General features: G+C 30.6%; 1 protein-coding gene across 2 annotated transcripts in view; it reads left to right on the top strand.

Moving 5' to 3' along the window:
* LOC110999887 (anion exchange protein 2) overlaps positions 1-17546 on the top strand; it is a 38279-nt gene that overhangs the window by 2493 nt on the left and 18240 nt on the right. The window lies entirely within an intron of this gene.

Raw genomic sequence — 17546 nt, 5'->3', positions numbered from 1 at the left:
TTTTGTCTTAGGTTTTTTACAAACGGGATTTTGACGGTAGGAAACCGTGATCTTCAAACCATTGAACACTTGACCGAACGGAGGTAGTTGTTTAAGTATCTAATCAAAGGCAATTATTTATAAATAGCTCTTATTGAAACAATAGCCGATGTATTGATACTATTTATAGGAGCTATAGTGAGCTATATTCTGTGGACGAGCATCAGAATATTCAATAGCTCAAACTTGATTCCCGGCAAAATATGATCAATTTGAGAGATGTGCTAAATAAATAAATTTTACAAGCTTTTGTTTACCGCCTATTTAATCAGAAATTTATACCTTTAAATACTTAAGCATGTGTTATGACTAAAGTATGTTGCTGGGCAAAAAATTTAATAAAAAATAAATTTAAGCCTTTCTTGATATTGATTGGACTGTTTTTTGTTTTTACCACTTTATAATGACCTTATGATCGATGATCGATGATTATTAATTGTAAAGTACTTTACTAACATTTTTTTGTAGTATTTTTTGTATATTATTTTCGTAATTAATGTTTTTTTCGCGAACGGCGACCTAAAAATAGTTTTGGTATTAAAAAATTGGGATTTTTCCGATTTAGATCAGAGAATTGTAAACCTGTTTCTTCGAGTTCAGTATAAAAATATGCTAGTTTTAATTGAATATATTTTTTATTAAAAATGTTGTAAACTATGTAACGAAAAAGTAATTGCTTTTCCTTTAAAATCAATGTAGATAATATGTCTCTCAGGTCGTGACTTATATCTAAGGTCGTCAAGTGACTATAGCTACTTCGCAGTGCCAGTGGCCATGACTGTTTTGTTAACTTTTGAATACTGGTTACGGGCCGTTTTTCATATTTTATATATTAAAATAGCTTTCGTTTTAAATGTTTTCCATTGCACGCATGTATCCTATTTTTAATAATTAAGGCATATAATAGGAGTGCTTCTTTATGTTTTGGGTAGACCAATCAGTGGTGTGTTTATAGGCAAGTAGCGATCAGATCAGAGTTGTCCCCACCATACGCCGTTAGTATTTGGTTCTTAGACACGGTTTTCTCTCGAAGTTGAGAGTTCCGTAATCGAACAAATGTTGAAAGCGCGTATAGAAAAAGTTCATCGGTATTCATTCGTGATTCGAACACATGACCTTAGAGTTGATAATTGCATGTTAGACCATAAATAATGCTTAACCATATAACACATGAAGACTCAGTTTAGCCATTTCGATTGTTTTTATTTTTACTCAGTCCCGGTTTGATTTTACACCAAACTTACGAACTTACCTGAGAATTTTATTCATATTTATATACATCCTTGTCCTTACATATGAAATTGACGTTTTGTTGTTCTTTGACCTCAAATTCCTAATAAAATAGGAGATATCTTTGATTAAGAATTCCAAACTCAATTCTGTACTCGCACATTTGTTTACGAAAACTATGATTCCCGTTTTAGTATTTTTCTTTGCGTTTTTATTTATAAACTGGAAAACATTAAATTTCGCGTTATTTAAAACTTATCTCTGACAACGCATTCAAAGATTTTATTGATTCCCGCCCTAATGGTTTTTTTTAGTAAAGCGATCACTGATGCTATATATATGATCTACCTATAAGATAACAAAAGTCCATAGGTAACAATGGTCCATACTATGATTAATTAAATATGTATATGTATTCTATCAAAAAATCTACTTAATGCCTTCCATACAAATAGCCAATTTCATATGTAAGGTCCTAATATTTACGTATGCTCTTTAATCTCAAATCTTTCTCAACTATGTACCTCTGGTTAGTATATGTATTTTGTATAATCGCTAGCTTTTGTAAAATTTACTCATGACATTTCCGCGTTCATTACAAGTTATGTAAACCAGCTAATGATGTAACATTTTTCTTTTTATTTTAAGCTTAGGATTGATTTACATTTTGGCAACTATTGGTCATATGTTGACGTATATATTTTTTTGTTGTAAATCTGTTTGTGTGATGAGCACAGTACATATATGTTATCATATTATTTTACACGACGATTATAATGTAGTTTTTTTTTTAATTGAATTTGATAATTTTAAATTGAGTGAGTAGTGTAGTTTTATTTCCAGATTTGGGTCACATAGTACTAGTAAATTAAGATCTTCCTTTTTTTAATATTGACGTAATTTTTTTGAGATTCATAATATTTTAATTGAAAAAAACATTCAGATGATATTGTTACTATTATCGGATTAAAACGTTCTTTTTTATTAACAATTAATTTTAAAGAAGTTGTGACCTGTCGAAAGTTTTCATAATGTTGTAAAAAATTGTCAACAAAATGTATGATTTAGGGGATTCCTACAAAATCAACTTGAAAATACACAAAATAAATTAGATGTACTTTCATATAAACGTCATTCGTTCACGTGTTCTTTTCACATAATGATCATCAAATAGTTTATAGGTACGTCAAATTGAAATAAATTAAGTGCAAGAACCTTTAAACTCTGTACTTAAACTATATAACAAATTAATTTATTTTTTGCGTACTTACTGTAATGTATAAAAACAAAGAATTGGAATTCGAATCGCCAAACAAAGAGAAATTTGATAAATTTTAAATGGACCAACGATATAGAAGTGAATATTCCTCTCGCTAATTAATAAAACATTGACTTGTTTTTGCAAATAATTTATGGTTTTATCATTGAAGGCAAAAGTACTAAACCCACTTCCCAGCAGTAATAAAAGTAATCCGTGCGGTACTTTTTGCGTGTGTTTGACACACTTGTCATACTGGTCAAACAACATTTGTACGAAGTCTTATCATAATCCTCGGATGTTGAATTTAATGACAGATTTGTTCTTATGTGATGTGCTTATCTTGTTTGATATTTTAATAAGAAAATTTGTCTAATATTTTTATATTTTCTTCCTTGTTGTAACTTGCCAACGACAACCAAAATCAAATGGTTCAAAATGTTCTAATGAAAATGTTTTTTTTTTAAATAAGACCAAGCCTTTTGTTATTTTAACTATTAGTCAGTCATTAGTAGTCATTTTATGATTGGATAAAGAGCTCCAAACAGTGTATCGTAAAGAGTTATCTTTCTATATCTCTAGGCCTCTTGAACACAACGTGTGTATTCGTAAAAATGCAATAAATTTTTGATTTAAAAAACGTGATTGAGTTAAATTTCATTTTCTGTCGTGAGTGCGTAGTGCGTACTTTGCGCATTTTTGTAATTCTTATTGAATGTTGAGTTACGTGCTTGTACGTACATGTGAATCAACGTAAATATTTAACAGAATACTATAAGCCTTTAATGCCTCTCGAATGTTTAGTCATAGTCAGCCACTTGTCATATTTAAATTAGGTGTAACAAGCCTCAAATAGTAATATAATGTTGCTTTACCTAATCAATGCGTCGTCCTTCTCTTGTTGCCTATTTCGTGTGCATACTCGTATGTTAAGTACGGCTTTTGTAATGACTGTCGAAATTTTAATGCGAAAAGTCCTTAAAAATCCCTTGAAATACCGGCTCCTTCTCCCACTTTCTTCTAGAAAGGGATAAATGTCCATTGAAGTGTTGAGGCAGCAGTTTTACTGCAATTTATACCACCAAGGCGGGTGGGCCCTCTTGTCATCAAAAGTATGCAAAGCTTAGCAAAGAAACGTATTAATTTCTTGTAGGAATACTCGACAGTGTATTTCGTTTTCATTCCATAGACAATGTGTCGCTAATAATTGTAAAAAAGTAAGTAATTGCTGTTGATGTCATCCTCATAAGAAAAAAATCCGAATAAGAAAATGTAAGAACTGACCCCCTCCCTCCCATAATGCTTACGTAATACTTTAACGGCCCCTAAATGACAAAAAACCCCGCAATTATAAGACCTGCAGGATCACGTATATGAGACAAAAAGTATTCTATATTATTTGTACGTAACGTTAAAATGTATTGAACTAAAAACATTTGTTAGGAGCCGATTACCTACTGCGTCTAGCTTGATAATAGTTCAATTTCATGCTCATATAAATAACAAGGTTTCTTTGTATTTGTTTGAAGAAATTGTTATTTGCATATTGCTGGTTGCAAACTTGTAACATTTAAACATTTTAAGTTAATTCGAAATTTGTATGTTAGTATATTTGGATACGATAAAATAATTTCAATAAATGTTATACATTCGTGTGTGTTGTGTTACCATGTGAGAGGATTGACCTTTAGATCGGTTTCTCCGAGCCCACCAGAGTAGGAAACAAATTAATCGGCGCTCTAACTGGAAATCGAAAGCAACACGTTTCAAACGTTTTTTATATATCTACTAGCTGACCTGGCAAACGTCGTTTTGCCATGTATATCATTTATAATAAAAAATAGGGGTTGATCGTAGAGGGTTGAAAATTTATGGGTTGTATGTATTTTTTAATGCTGTTGATACAGTTGATAAACAAAATAAAATTAAAATTAAAAACCCCACCCCAAATAAAAAAATATTTGGGGTGGACCACCCTTAACATTTAGGAGGATGAAAAATAGATATTGTCCGATTCTCAGACATACCCAATATGCACACAAGTTTCGGAGGAGTTTAACCACAAACACCGCGACACGAGAATTTTATATATAAGACTGTAAATATAACGGCAACCAAAAACAGCAGTATATTACGTGCATTACTATTCAGGAAGTGGAAATTGGGATATTTTTTTTGAGGAGGAGGATCTATGGATTGGATTGGATTGGAGATTTAATTGACTGGTTATTGTGCAATATAACGCTTTAAAGTCAGAATGATTGAAACGTGATTTTTGCCGACTCATTTATGTTAGAAAATGTTTTGCAATTCTCTGCGTTTTCAATGGATTAATAGCTGGCACTTGTAGAAGACGGGAGCCACTTGTTGTTAACTTGTTGCTTGTACACACATAGAATATTATTTTCATAATAAAGAAAGCGGAAAGATTTATTTCCGAAAGTCACTTTCAAATTATAGCTTTCTTGCGACCCGTTTTGAGTTAGTACAATAAATGAATACATGAAAAATAATTAATTTATTCCGTGATGAAAAAGTGTATAATTATTATTGGTCATTAATCATAGTGTTATAATAATTACACATAGTAGTAATAACATCGTAGTAATCAATAATCTTACAGATGCATCTTCATTGATTATGTTAAAACGTCTAAACGTTAACAAAATCTATAAAATTTGTTACAATAAAAGACAAACGTTTTATTGACACACGTATTTATGAGTTTGACATTCATATGTACAACCTATTTTTAAAGTAAATATCAGTTATGAAAATGCAATATTTGCTGTAATCCAATTCACTCCCTGTAGTTTGCCCAAGGCTAAAATCTGTATTTGTATTTTTGCTGAATTGCATAAAATATACTTATATATATTCCCTAAACGCGGATATGTATTTAACAATTTGAACTGGTTCTATTTACATATAGCTAATTTAATGAGCTAATTTAAAAAGTACATATTCAATATTGTTACAGCTGTTATCGGCAAATAGTGATCGGGCGTGGCTCCGAATACAGCACGGTCCATTCTGAATCTATATTAGTCAAATTCTTTAATTTTAAAGACTTTTCTTTCAAACGTGGTATAGATATAAAATTGTATCATTTTTTTTATTAAGTTACGAAACCCGTAATGGGGTAGGAAAAATACATTTCTGAGTCCCATCCGATTATGTTTTAACGATAGGGAAGGGAATCATTGTGATGCTGTGTGCCTATCAATCTGCATAGTTATTGGCCAGAAATGTAACCTAGGACTATATTATGTTTTATATTTATTTGACCTGCTTATATTGCCTGACATAAATTGTAATTGCAAGACTAGATGAGAATATAAAACAAAATACAATATGTTGGCACGTATGGATTGAGTGTTAATTGGTAAAAGGAACTATGGATCGTATCGCGTATTTGTGATTGGACTTGACATACTGCAGATACGTCATTAGGCTTTCGTTTCAATAATAAACAAAAAAGCTAGCAATGTCTGAATTTAGACGCTTTGTTTCAAAACGGATATAATGTGACTTTGGCTTTTGGTAGTATTGGTTTGAGATTTGTTGATAATAAAGATTAGGTCTTCTGATAGCGAGCGTAAAAGCTAACTATGATCAACATATTATAACCGTTTAAGAAAGAAGGGCGGGCTATTGAGACGTTTAATTTGTATTTATTTATCATTTGTTATTTCTCTTTCTCGGTGTTTTTCCTGAAGGCCGTACAGTTAGATCAATAATGTGCTACAAAATCCCATTCAAGTGTAATTTATCTCTACTCAAACGTTATAAAGAATGTTTAAATTTAATCATTGAAAACTTTTTTGTATTTTCAAAAATATAACCGATTCGTAAATACAGTAACGCCTATTAAATATAACACGTTTTATTTATCTTAATTGCACTTGTAGTGCTAAGAATTTCATTAGTTTATTAATAGAGAAGGAGTTGACGTTCCATAAGGAAAAAGTTTGAATGTCTGAAGAAGAAGATGTGCTATAAAAAATCTATGGCGCCATTTCTTTAAGGGATTCAGAAATGGTTTTAGAGGAAAAAAAATATCGATACGTATAAAATATTTTTCTCTAACGAGAGTTTTAACGTCTTACCAGTAAATCGTAAACCTCTTTGAGTTATTAAAAGTCGCGCGTTCGAGGAACTCTTAACGAACTAAAGCTCTTTTCACTAAAGGTACACATGAGATTTCCACTCAATTGGAACTAAGTCTTCGATTTCAATGATATCATGTAAGCTGCACTTATAAAAACTCCTGTTCAGATTTTCTACGAACATAAGTTGAAGCAATTTTTCCTCTGATTAATATATTATTATTATTAACAAATGATGCAACAATTTTATAGTTAAATTTTTATCATATTCGTTACATTTACCAAAGCACAGTACGCGCTTTGACGCAAACCGAACCATATAATTCATGTGAATAAATCATCACATAAGATCATTATTATCAAGTGTGTTGCTTTATTAATTTCAATTGTCATGTATTGTCAGTACATAATTGCTATCATGCCAATTTTCAAATTGCAGTATTATAATATTTATATTCCGAAAGACCTTTTGAAGGCTACGTCGAAGCATGTGCTAAAAGAATGGAAGAGGTGTGTTTCTTAAGAGACTCGTAGAGGAATTTTCAGAAAATCAATTATTGTATAAACTATTTTCTTTTAAGAATTTTAGGAAACCGACGCTGGGTTAGTTCGCCGAGTATAGTACTCGTATATTACAATCGGAACGTAATTAGGTTGGTCGGAAGCGGTGAAGTGGTTCAGTTCGTTTTCCAATGACCGACACTGAAGGATAACGAGCTTTAAATATAATTAACATAATATAAAGTAATATGTTACTGGAATTATTACGTATGTGTAATTTTATAAGTCGAAATACGATGGCTAGTGAATTGCTTTCAGCCTGTTCAAGAACATGCCCGGGATATATAATAATATATAAATATATAATAAATATAATATAATACAAAAGACGAAATGTTGGGTTTGATTGTGATTTGACAGAAGGACGTAAGACCACCGCGTGTCTACACAAGTTTGATTACTGGTACTGTTGACCAAAATCGTACGGACCGCGCAATCGTTTTGTCTTTTATTTCTGACCGGATAAACAGTTAAGAAACTAAATCGGGTTCTCTTTATAATTATGCTAAATAATGCATAAAATATTTTGAGTCTTATCTGTTACTTGTCAAATTTTAGCTGTCAGTAGAGGTACCGAACCGACACGAATTAGGTGCCTGAATTTTAGAATGCTTTACACCACGAGTTGTAAATTTAATAGGTCATTTTGTGCTTTTTTTAACATGAATTTATTTACATGAAACCAGTAAACTTTACGTGGGATAGGATTAGTTATATTCCAGAGTCATAAGAAATAAAAAAGATCCGAGTATAGTTCCTTGCGGGACGCCCATTGATACTTCTGATCAAATTCAAAAACTGATTCCGAAGAAGTGATCCTTCCCTTTAAATGTGATTCTGTTAGGTTCGAAGCTTTGTCTTCAACGTCATAGAGCTAAAGCTTTCCAAAATATATAATTTTCTTTAGGCTAACTTACACTAATGTATTTTACTACAATATTCAATGTTCATTCACTAGTGTCATTGTCTTCAAAGAGATGTCTTATAAACACATTTATACACAACGGACAAGTAATTTTGACAGTCGGATGTGTACATTACAGTTGCTAAAACGGCACTAGCCAGAAAATATTGGTAATTTTGAGTCATCGCACTAAACACATTGTGTCGAAGAGCTGGGTGGCCTCAATATTTACATGGGGCATTAACAGAAGCCTATGTTGGTGAAAATAAGACTGATTTTGATAGAAATAAAATAAATCTGTGTAACCTAAGTATTATAAGTACCTACCTACAAAGCTCTTTTTATAAAGATCTTGACCTACGTGTTTACAGGCGTGGTACGTCATAGGGACTGGTGCGACGCCATCTTGGCTGGCGCGTTTAACTAATTAAGGCGGGCGCCTAAATTTATGAATTTTTAATTTATATAGGATCTATAAAATATCCTGATGATTTTTTTTAATCTTGTTACATGACCTCTTGTCATTAGACATACACAAAACTAGATATCAAAGATCAACATAACGTTTTTGTCTAAGAAAAGGGATAGAGCGATTGAGACCATTCGAGAGAGAGTGAGAAAGGGAGATCGAGAAAGAAAACACGTTATATGTTGATGTATTTTTTTTTTATAGAACCGGGGGCAAACGGGCAGGAGGCTCACCTGATGTATTCATATTATATTTATATATATGTATTATTTATTTTGTATGTATTATGTATTCTTTTAGTAGTTACATATTAGGACTATAGACAAAAATTCTGTTGCATAACGAATTGTGCAGTAAACGCAGATTTTTTATTTATTAATATGTATTGTCATTAGCACGTATACAGTGTGTAAACAATGCGAATATAGATATATACATGGAGTGGTCTTTTAAAAATTGATACACTCTTTTCTTGAAGTAGTATTGGTTCGGAAATACTTCAGTGGGCAGCTGGTTCCACATAGTTGCGGTGCGCGGCAAAAACCGCCTTTACAATCGCTCAGTTTTGGAACGACTTATGTCGAGGTGGTGGTTTGTTATACGTGTATAATATAACAGCAATAGATATAAGTAGTTTCTAAAAACTTTAACAATCCTATTTATACCTCAAAGACTCTTAGAATCTAGTTGAAGGTGGTCTAGACATATGAGTTTATATGTAATGCATTTGCTCTACTTACAAAGGTTATTGAATAGTTATATTAAATGCACTTAAATAGAATTAAGGTATATACACCTGCGTTCTACAAGGGCAATAATTTATATTTTTTAATATATAAACGTAGTGATTGGTTTTTCCTAGGATGAATAAAATTTATTAATACATCCTTAATGTAAGAATCGGGATTTTTTTTTCGGTAGTGCGATTAATTTATGTAGATGAAACTAAACTGTTTGTTAAAATGAGACTGTTAAAATTGTGTAATAAGACTGATTAGGTTTTAATTATTAAGTATAATAAAAATAGGGATATTTTGACTTAAAAGTCTATTAACAAACTTACGAACTCTTAAATACATATAAATCTTCTTATAAGTACGATTAAATAAATCTCATACAATGCTGAATTAACTAAATATAAGGCATACATTATTTTTGTTTGCTTTTTTCTTTTCCATATAAGAAAATTGTTTCGGAAATATTGTTATTTAAAACCGATTTCTTTATTAAATATTTACGTAAAACAATTAAAGTCTTTTTAAATAATAACAAAAGGTACAGTTTTCTTGACCGTTTCATTTAATTTTGAAAGATATATTTAGACCTCCTGAATTTTTATCGAAAATCTCGTCTTAGAAATCTACTCAAGTGTTGTTTTTTAAGACGTAGTACGCAGTGCCAACGTGCCGACTATGGTATGCAATATGGCTGACTATGGCCTCTTGCAACAACTGGAAAAATCCTAATTACGCTTCAAATTTTATTATTTTGAGATAGATTTATGGGTAACACTGAATTTTTTTAGAACTGGCCAGTTATTGCTAATGAAAACTTTTTTGAATTGCAATTTTCAAACTCTGTGGTAACCTAATGTAGTTTATTGCATTCATTTTCATTTATTTTTGTGAATTGGCGGCAAATCTAAAACTCTTGTTACACGTGGAAACTAACGTGAGAAAATTAAAAAAAATATATATATATTTCAAAGACATTAAATTTCTCATACTTTGTCATTCAATTAGTAAAATAATTATTATTTACAATGCATTTATTACTACCTGCATTTGATTTGTCATAAACTTGGTAATTTCTACGGAATTTTCGTCTACTTCTTTATTAAGCTTGTGCTATTTTGCTATTATTTTGCCACGCCTTTACTTGATACTATTCTATCTGATGAGTCCAAGGTCAATAATTTTACAAAATTATTCGATAAATGGATGCCGAACTGTTCAGTATCTTTTTATGTATGAATTTGCTATGTAAGAGTACCTTATTGTGTTTTCGATAAGCAAGTATTTCCCGGTTCCTCCCACGTATATTATACAACAAAGGTTTTATATGTAAGCTGAAATTTCTCTTTCAGTTTGGCGGAATATTTATAGATTTTCTTTATATTCGACTTATATCACTATATTAAAATAAAAATTACCCTTGTGCTGGCCATTTGTGAATTCCTTTTCCTCAACAATTCCATTTTTATCTTTACTAGTATATAAGCTTTCTTCCCTATTATCTCGTCCCTAAATAAGATATAATTCTTTAAAAAAATCATTGCGACTCAGGCCAAAATTTTCGATTGATTTTAGATTGCGAAAATAAAATGTGTGTGTCAGTCGACATTGCCTTGCAAATCGAAGTCATCTACATAATGGACATACTTTTATTCCATTATTTACAAATATTATTACGAAATAGAATTAAATACGAGTTGTGTAAAAGCTATTATGTCGTCCAATGCCGTTGGCCATGTCACAATTAAGAATGCTCTCGGCATTTTAAGAAGTTTGGTGCAAACTACTTAAAACACCTACTGCTAATTTAGTATTGTCTTTTATTTACATAACATACATACATATTTAAAATTATGTAAAAATAATTATAAGTTTAAATATAATAATACATATCTATAATCCGTTAAAAAAGTGTTTTTCTTTACTGCTAATTTACTTTAAAATCAAAATTTCGTAAAATATCGGTTCAAGAAATTCTAATTAGTGCAAATTGTGATAAATGTTTTGTCCTTATCCTTTGACACTAAACAAATAATAATTCATTAATAATCATAGCTGAACTTGTGTTATTTTATTTTTCCTAATCTTAAATTAGATATAAACGAGTGACCCGCCCCAGCTTCGCACGGGTGCAATGCTGATGAAAAGCAGGTTTTTATTATGTATTGTTATTTCCGTCGCTGGAAAGCTCCGATAATATACGCGTTCGATCGCTGCTAAATAAGCTGTAATGGGCTGTATAGATCTATATTAAATGAACAATGTATTCAAGGTATATAATTGGTTAAGGATTAATTCTGTATTGGTTAAAATCGCTTCGAAAATTAGCCATTATTTGTCGTAAAAAGTAAATGACAAAAAAAAGTTATTGTGGGTTTTCCATAAGAGATAGACATATACCATCACGGACTTTTCTGTAAACCTTTTCAATGTGTACAATACTTAGTACATTATTTTGATAAAACTCGTAGGGTTCAGCGTGCGTTTGCAATGTAAGCGGAAAAAATGTAATTATTTACGACATCACATTAGAAACCTCAAAAATAACAGTACTTCTCCACTATTTAATGGATGTTATTATACATATAAACCTTCCTCTTGAATCACTCTATCTACTAAAACATCAAAATCCGTTGCGTAGTTTCAAAGATTTAAGCATACAAAGGGACATAGGGACAGAGAAAGCGACTTTATTTTATACTATGTAGTGATGATTAAGTGATACCTAAAAAAGGCAATCCATTAGTGCTTTAACGCACGCCAGATTCTATAATTTTCTTCTTCATTATACGAGCGAGTGTAAAATTGTTCCAAAGAATAATCAATTGTCGCACAGCCGTGGTTAGAAAGAACGACCTTAGAGTTGAGAGTCACGCGCCAAGCCACTAGGCCAACACTGCTCTATCAATCAGTTTAATTATACAACAAATCTAATTTCAAAATTGTTTTAAGTCAAACCGGTAACCCGAAAATCTCTGACAGTTGTCTGTTTCTTTTTATAATTTTTAGCTACGTTGATATCATCTGTGGCTAATAACCCAAAAACATTTTTTTTTTAACAAAAATCAAAACAGATGCGCTAGCCACTATGCAATAGAACTGAAATAATATGTTGAAGGGTAATTTACACCAAAACAGATAAGTACGTATATATAACCAAATTTAGAAGGACCATTGGGTCTATTAGGTCCACAATGCCCTTATGTCGGGGAAAAACGTTAGCCAAAACATTTATTTCATAATACTATATCATTTCGACGATACATTTTGCGGCAGTGTACCTAGAAATACGTTAGTTCCCCGTGGTAGTTGGAATAGACAAGCCCTCTAACTTTTCCGTGTAACGTTCGTGTTGAAAATGGATCAACAGGTACCAAAATAATTATTCGTTGTAGTTCATTAAAATTTAAAAAGGATTATTTTTAATAGGGTAAAATTTTAAATATATCTGTTAAGTAATTTTATACTTAAATGTTTTAAGGTAGATTTATGTATGTTATTTTAATAACATTACATTGGGTTATTTCTACGATATTAAATCAGTGTTACACAAAGTTTCTGTTGCATTTATGATAAAATAAAAAAGTTTTTTGCGGTCATTACCAAAATTCATGAATCAAAATAAATGTTTTATATGAAATGGCAACAATTAAAAACTTTTTTACTACAAATACACCATTGAACATAACGTTTAAATTATAACATAAGACTTTCACTTGTTTCTCTGGGTCATTGTATTTTTCCTATAACGTGATGGTATTGATTAATCTAAAGAGGTTTATTCTTTATTATTCTCATATTATCTTCGTTATATTTCGGAAATGTTCTTCTCCATTTCTCTTTACTTTTTATAAGACCCTTTTTCTGATTACAATCGTTTTTTGTAAAAACCTCTGAATTTTCTTTCAAGATTTCTTTAAGACTATGATAAATCCTTTGTTTGTTTTAATTGTAGTTTTTGCACATCTTGTGCTCCCCTTATTTAATTTGATTTTTTAAAACCTTGCTTAATAGGTATGGCACGAAAAGAATGCCCTTATTATTTTGTATTACAATTTACTCGAATGTTAAAGATTTTGGCAACGAAGTGTTTAATCAATAAATAATTAATTATTTATTTTGCATTTCTGTATATTATTATGTAATTTTTCTATCTTTCAGATTTTAATGAATAATTCGTGGTTAGAAAAAAATATAGTTTTTGTTGGATTCATGCATAGCCCAACAGGATGACAACAACATGAGGTCACTTTTCGGTTAAATGTAAAATTGAGTCCCGTAGACTTTGAAAAAAATTAAATAACGTCTATCTACATATTTTTTCATTTAAAATGTTAATAAATCTGATAGTATTTTTTATTGCAACGGTTTTTCAGGCAAGTTAGAATTTTGAACATTTACAATTTGAGAATTATTTTACAAATCAGCAATATATATAACGAGTAAATTCGATAGTAAAATTAAGTGTCGTATGCTTCGAACATAAAGCAATTTTTTTATGGCTATTAAGTTATAGATTCTCGTTTTTGGGTTAATTTCGTAAGAGTTAAATCAAAGAAAATTTTGTTGATGAAATTTTTTTTGTGTTAATAAGATTAACTTATGGAAACTTAGATGGCGACTACTGTTAAAATAAATTGAACATTGTAACGGGAAAATACATTGTAATAAAATTATCTGTCAATTGCTGTTTTGTGCACCATAAAATGTTATTATTAAATTACTATATTTTAAATGACTACTGTTTCGTACTATTCAGAAGCAGTCACAATTTATCTATTTATTGTATTTACATCGTGTGTATGCCTAAAAATACAAGAAAATATGACATCACAAACTTAACACACACATACACATCAATTACATTACAACTTAAGCAATATATTAAAGGAACTAAAGAAACGACCACAAAATAAACAAAAATAAAAATAAAACAAATTATGAATAATAACTAATAATATAAATAATAACTAAAACAAAAAAGATAACAGTAATAAACAAACAAAATTAAAACTTAAACCACATTAAGATTTAAGAGCCTGCAAAACAAAGCTACGGAATGTTGGTAGACTGTTGTAAAACACATCAATATTTTCATCAATTTTTGTAATAAAGTTGTAAGAGAACATATGTAAGTATGACTAGTAAACGAAATTAAATAAAACATATAGAACTGAAAGTTAAAAGCCATTGAAATAGAAATAATACGGTAAAATGAAAAGAATGACAGTGAAAATGATGGATGACGTATCTACTGAGGATGTAGTGGTTTGGGTGGGAAAAAGTATGTAGGTTTTTTTTAGTTATTTTTTATCTTCCATTTACGAACAAAGTTTAAAATCCAGCTAACGTCACGAGATTAAACGTAAAATTTCCTAAAAACTGGTTGCCTCCATACAATTTATCGTTTTCATATAACGATATAAGTCGCCATAATTCTTCATCTTGTTATGATGTACAACTGTAATCAGAGTCATTCATTTTATTATCTAATGAAAGAGTTAGTTAAAACTATTTTAAATTTAATTGTTAAGATGGGATGTTAGATAAATCGCACAAACTTTTTAATAGTAGGAAGGAAGAGATTTAAAAGGAAGATTACGAAATTAATTGGCAGCGGATTCACTAGATATAATTTTTTACTACAAGTCAACAAGACTTACTACTTACTATTAATAATAGCTAGGACGCTGACGTACTTTTAAGTAATTGATTTGCTCCTTTATTTTTACTTTTATAATAAACTAGCGGATCCGACAGACGTTGTCCTGTCTACACGTCTTTAATTTCAAAATTTCAATTTTTAATAAGCCATTTTGATGAAAAATTATTATTCAAATGTTATGACAATATCTAACGATCCAGCACATGGTCAGACACGATATAACACAATGATAACAAAACTTTTTTTAAATTTCGGGACAGACTAAAATTAAAATTCGAATATTATTTAAAATTTGACACTGCGATGGTAGCGCCGTCTGTCGGATCCAATGTAAAACATTCCAAAATCAACAACAACTAATAAATTGAAAATTAATTAAAAAAACATTGTCCAGCGGACAAAATTGTGAATCTAAACCATTCCCAGATCCCCTTGAACACACACAAAAAATTTCGTCTAAATCGGTCCAGTCGTTTAGGAGGAGTTCAGTCACATACACACGCACACAAGAAATATATTAAGATTGAGCTACTACGTTGCTGCGTTTTCAAGCTCATATAGAATAAATCTTGAAAAAAAAAATCGATACTTTTTATTTATCGTGTCTGCCTCTGGGATTAAAGGTCAATACCATTTAGATAAAGAAGAATTATCACAAGAGTAACATCACATGTAGAGGTGTAAAAAAAGCTCCAATAAATCATCTGCTCGTAGTTATAATTAGGTCCGTTCGATTTAATAGAAAGATTTAAAAGGCCTGCCAAACCAAATTATGTGAAATGTGTTTCATGTATCTATTTTTAAATTATAACAAAATCTTTGAACATCGATAACTTGAATAATCAGAGACTTTCTTTTACTCATTTGGAAGGTTTCTAAATATCACCCTTAAAAGTAAGCACGAGTAAATGGTATAGTAGACCTGTTTTTTTATATTTTTAAGGGACAGACAGTAGACAACGCAGCACTACCATGCTGGCAGACGTGGTCCTTAATATTCCTTATCGCTATAAAAAGGTTGCCACTGGAGCATAAGGTTTTGACTGAGTATTAAAATTAAAAAAAAAATTGTCTGAATTGAACAGATTTTTTTTCTGTTCGGTTTGTGAATTAGTTACAAAGGTTTCTTCTATTTTAATGGTAGTGTTTACTTTGTGAAAATTTTCGTTTTTAAAATTGGGAACTAAGTATTTAGTATATTTGTAGCATGACGAATTTTACAATACCCAAATTTCTTAAATATATATAATTGGTGTATAAGAATTATAATTATTTTCGTTATTCCTATAATCTACTATAAAATGATAACATTATGAAAAACTTTTAATTACATTAGCTATTTTTAATTAGATTATCGTTGCAATGGAACTCGTTGATTCCATTTTAATAAACCATAACGTGAAAAGGTCAAGGGCGAACGGTAATTTTAGCTTGAAATTTTCCTTTCAAAGCTGAAGCGAGACTGAACGGATGTGAGTGAAAAGTGATTTTGTAGGACTTTTGACCCCCGTGCATCGGCCCAGATAGACACGTATAACATTGTAGGTTTCTAGTCGTATGTTTACTACTGGTATTTACATATAATTTCGGATCAATTCGGTTAGGTGATATGTAAAGACAATGAAAACTGTAGACAGTTTATTATCCAACCCAAAGGGAACTTCATGTTTACCTTTTTGAACGAACGCTATTAAAACCCTGCGGGCTCGTTTTCTATCATGACTTTAGCGAGCTGCTAAAATCACGTTTATTCATCCAACCGAGAAACGTTTTTATAAAGTTTAAAAGGTTCGCATCGATCAATTTATGATAATTAAAACATATATACTATGTACATAAATGTAATTGGATATTAACAATAGTCGAAGAGGCAGACACTGTTAAAAATATTGCCCTAACTATTTTTCGTTATTTTAAACGTAAAAATAAATATGTTCTTGTGATGCGTTTTTTATTCTGACGCGAGCAGTGTTGGCCTAGTGGCTTAAACGTGTTACTCTTACCCCTGTGGCCGTTGAATGGACTTTGCTTCTATATACGAATTTAACACTTGCTCGTACGGTGAAGGAAAACATCGACTGACATGTTATGTCTTAGACCCAAAAAGTCGACGGCGTATGTCAGGCACAGTAGGCTGTTCACCTATTAAATTAAAAAATGATCATGAAGCCGGTTAAGAAATCTGTGGTTAAGACCTAAAGAGGTTGTACCGCCACTGATTTATTTATTATAGTTTTTCAGTCTCACTAAAACAAGAAGGTTTGTCTGCAAGGAAATCTAAATCTTAAAATGAAAGTATCGTTAATTCATTAAACGCTGGTCATATGGCGATTTTTTTAAAGGCAGGAGTTACCATCTATTTTGATTGTTCTTTAAGATGTTTTTATCAACAAGTTAGTATAAAAATATAACTTAGAATCGTTCATTAGTAGTTACCGGTTACTTAAGTGATAATGCAAAGTTGAATTCAAAAGTCCTTCAAGAAATATAATTAAAAACAAATTAAAGTATATGAGCATCGATGGAGGACTTGTACGTATGTGTTTCCTAGTATTTTATTTATAGACGAGTAAGTTC

The sequence above is a fragment of the Pieris rapae genome, chromosome Z (genome assembly GCF_905147795.1).
Source record: "Pieris rapae chromosome Z, ilPieRapa1.1, whole genome shotgun sequence".
Lineage (NCBI taxonomy): Eukaryota > Metazoa > Arthropoda > Insecta > Lepidoptera > Pieridae > Pieris > Pieris rapae.
The sequence above is the reverse complement of the archived record's forward strand: the minus strand, read 5'-3'. Positions and strand labels throughout refer to the sequence as shown.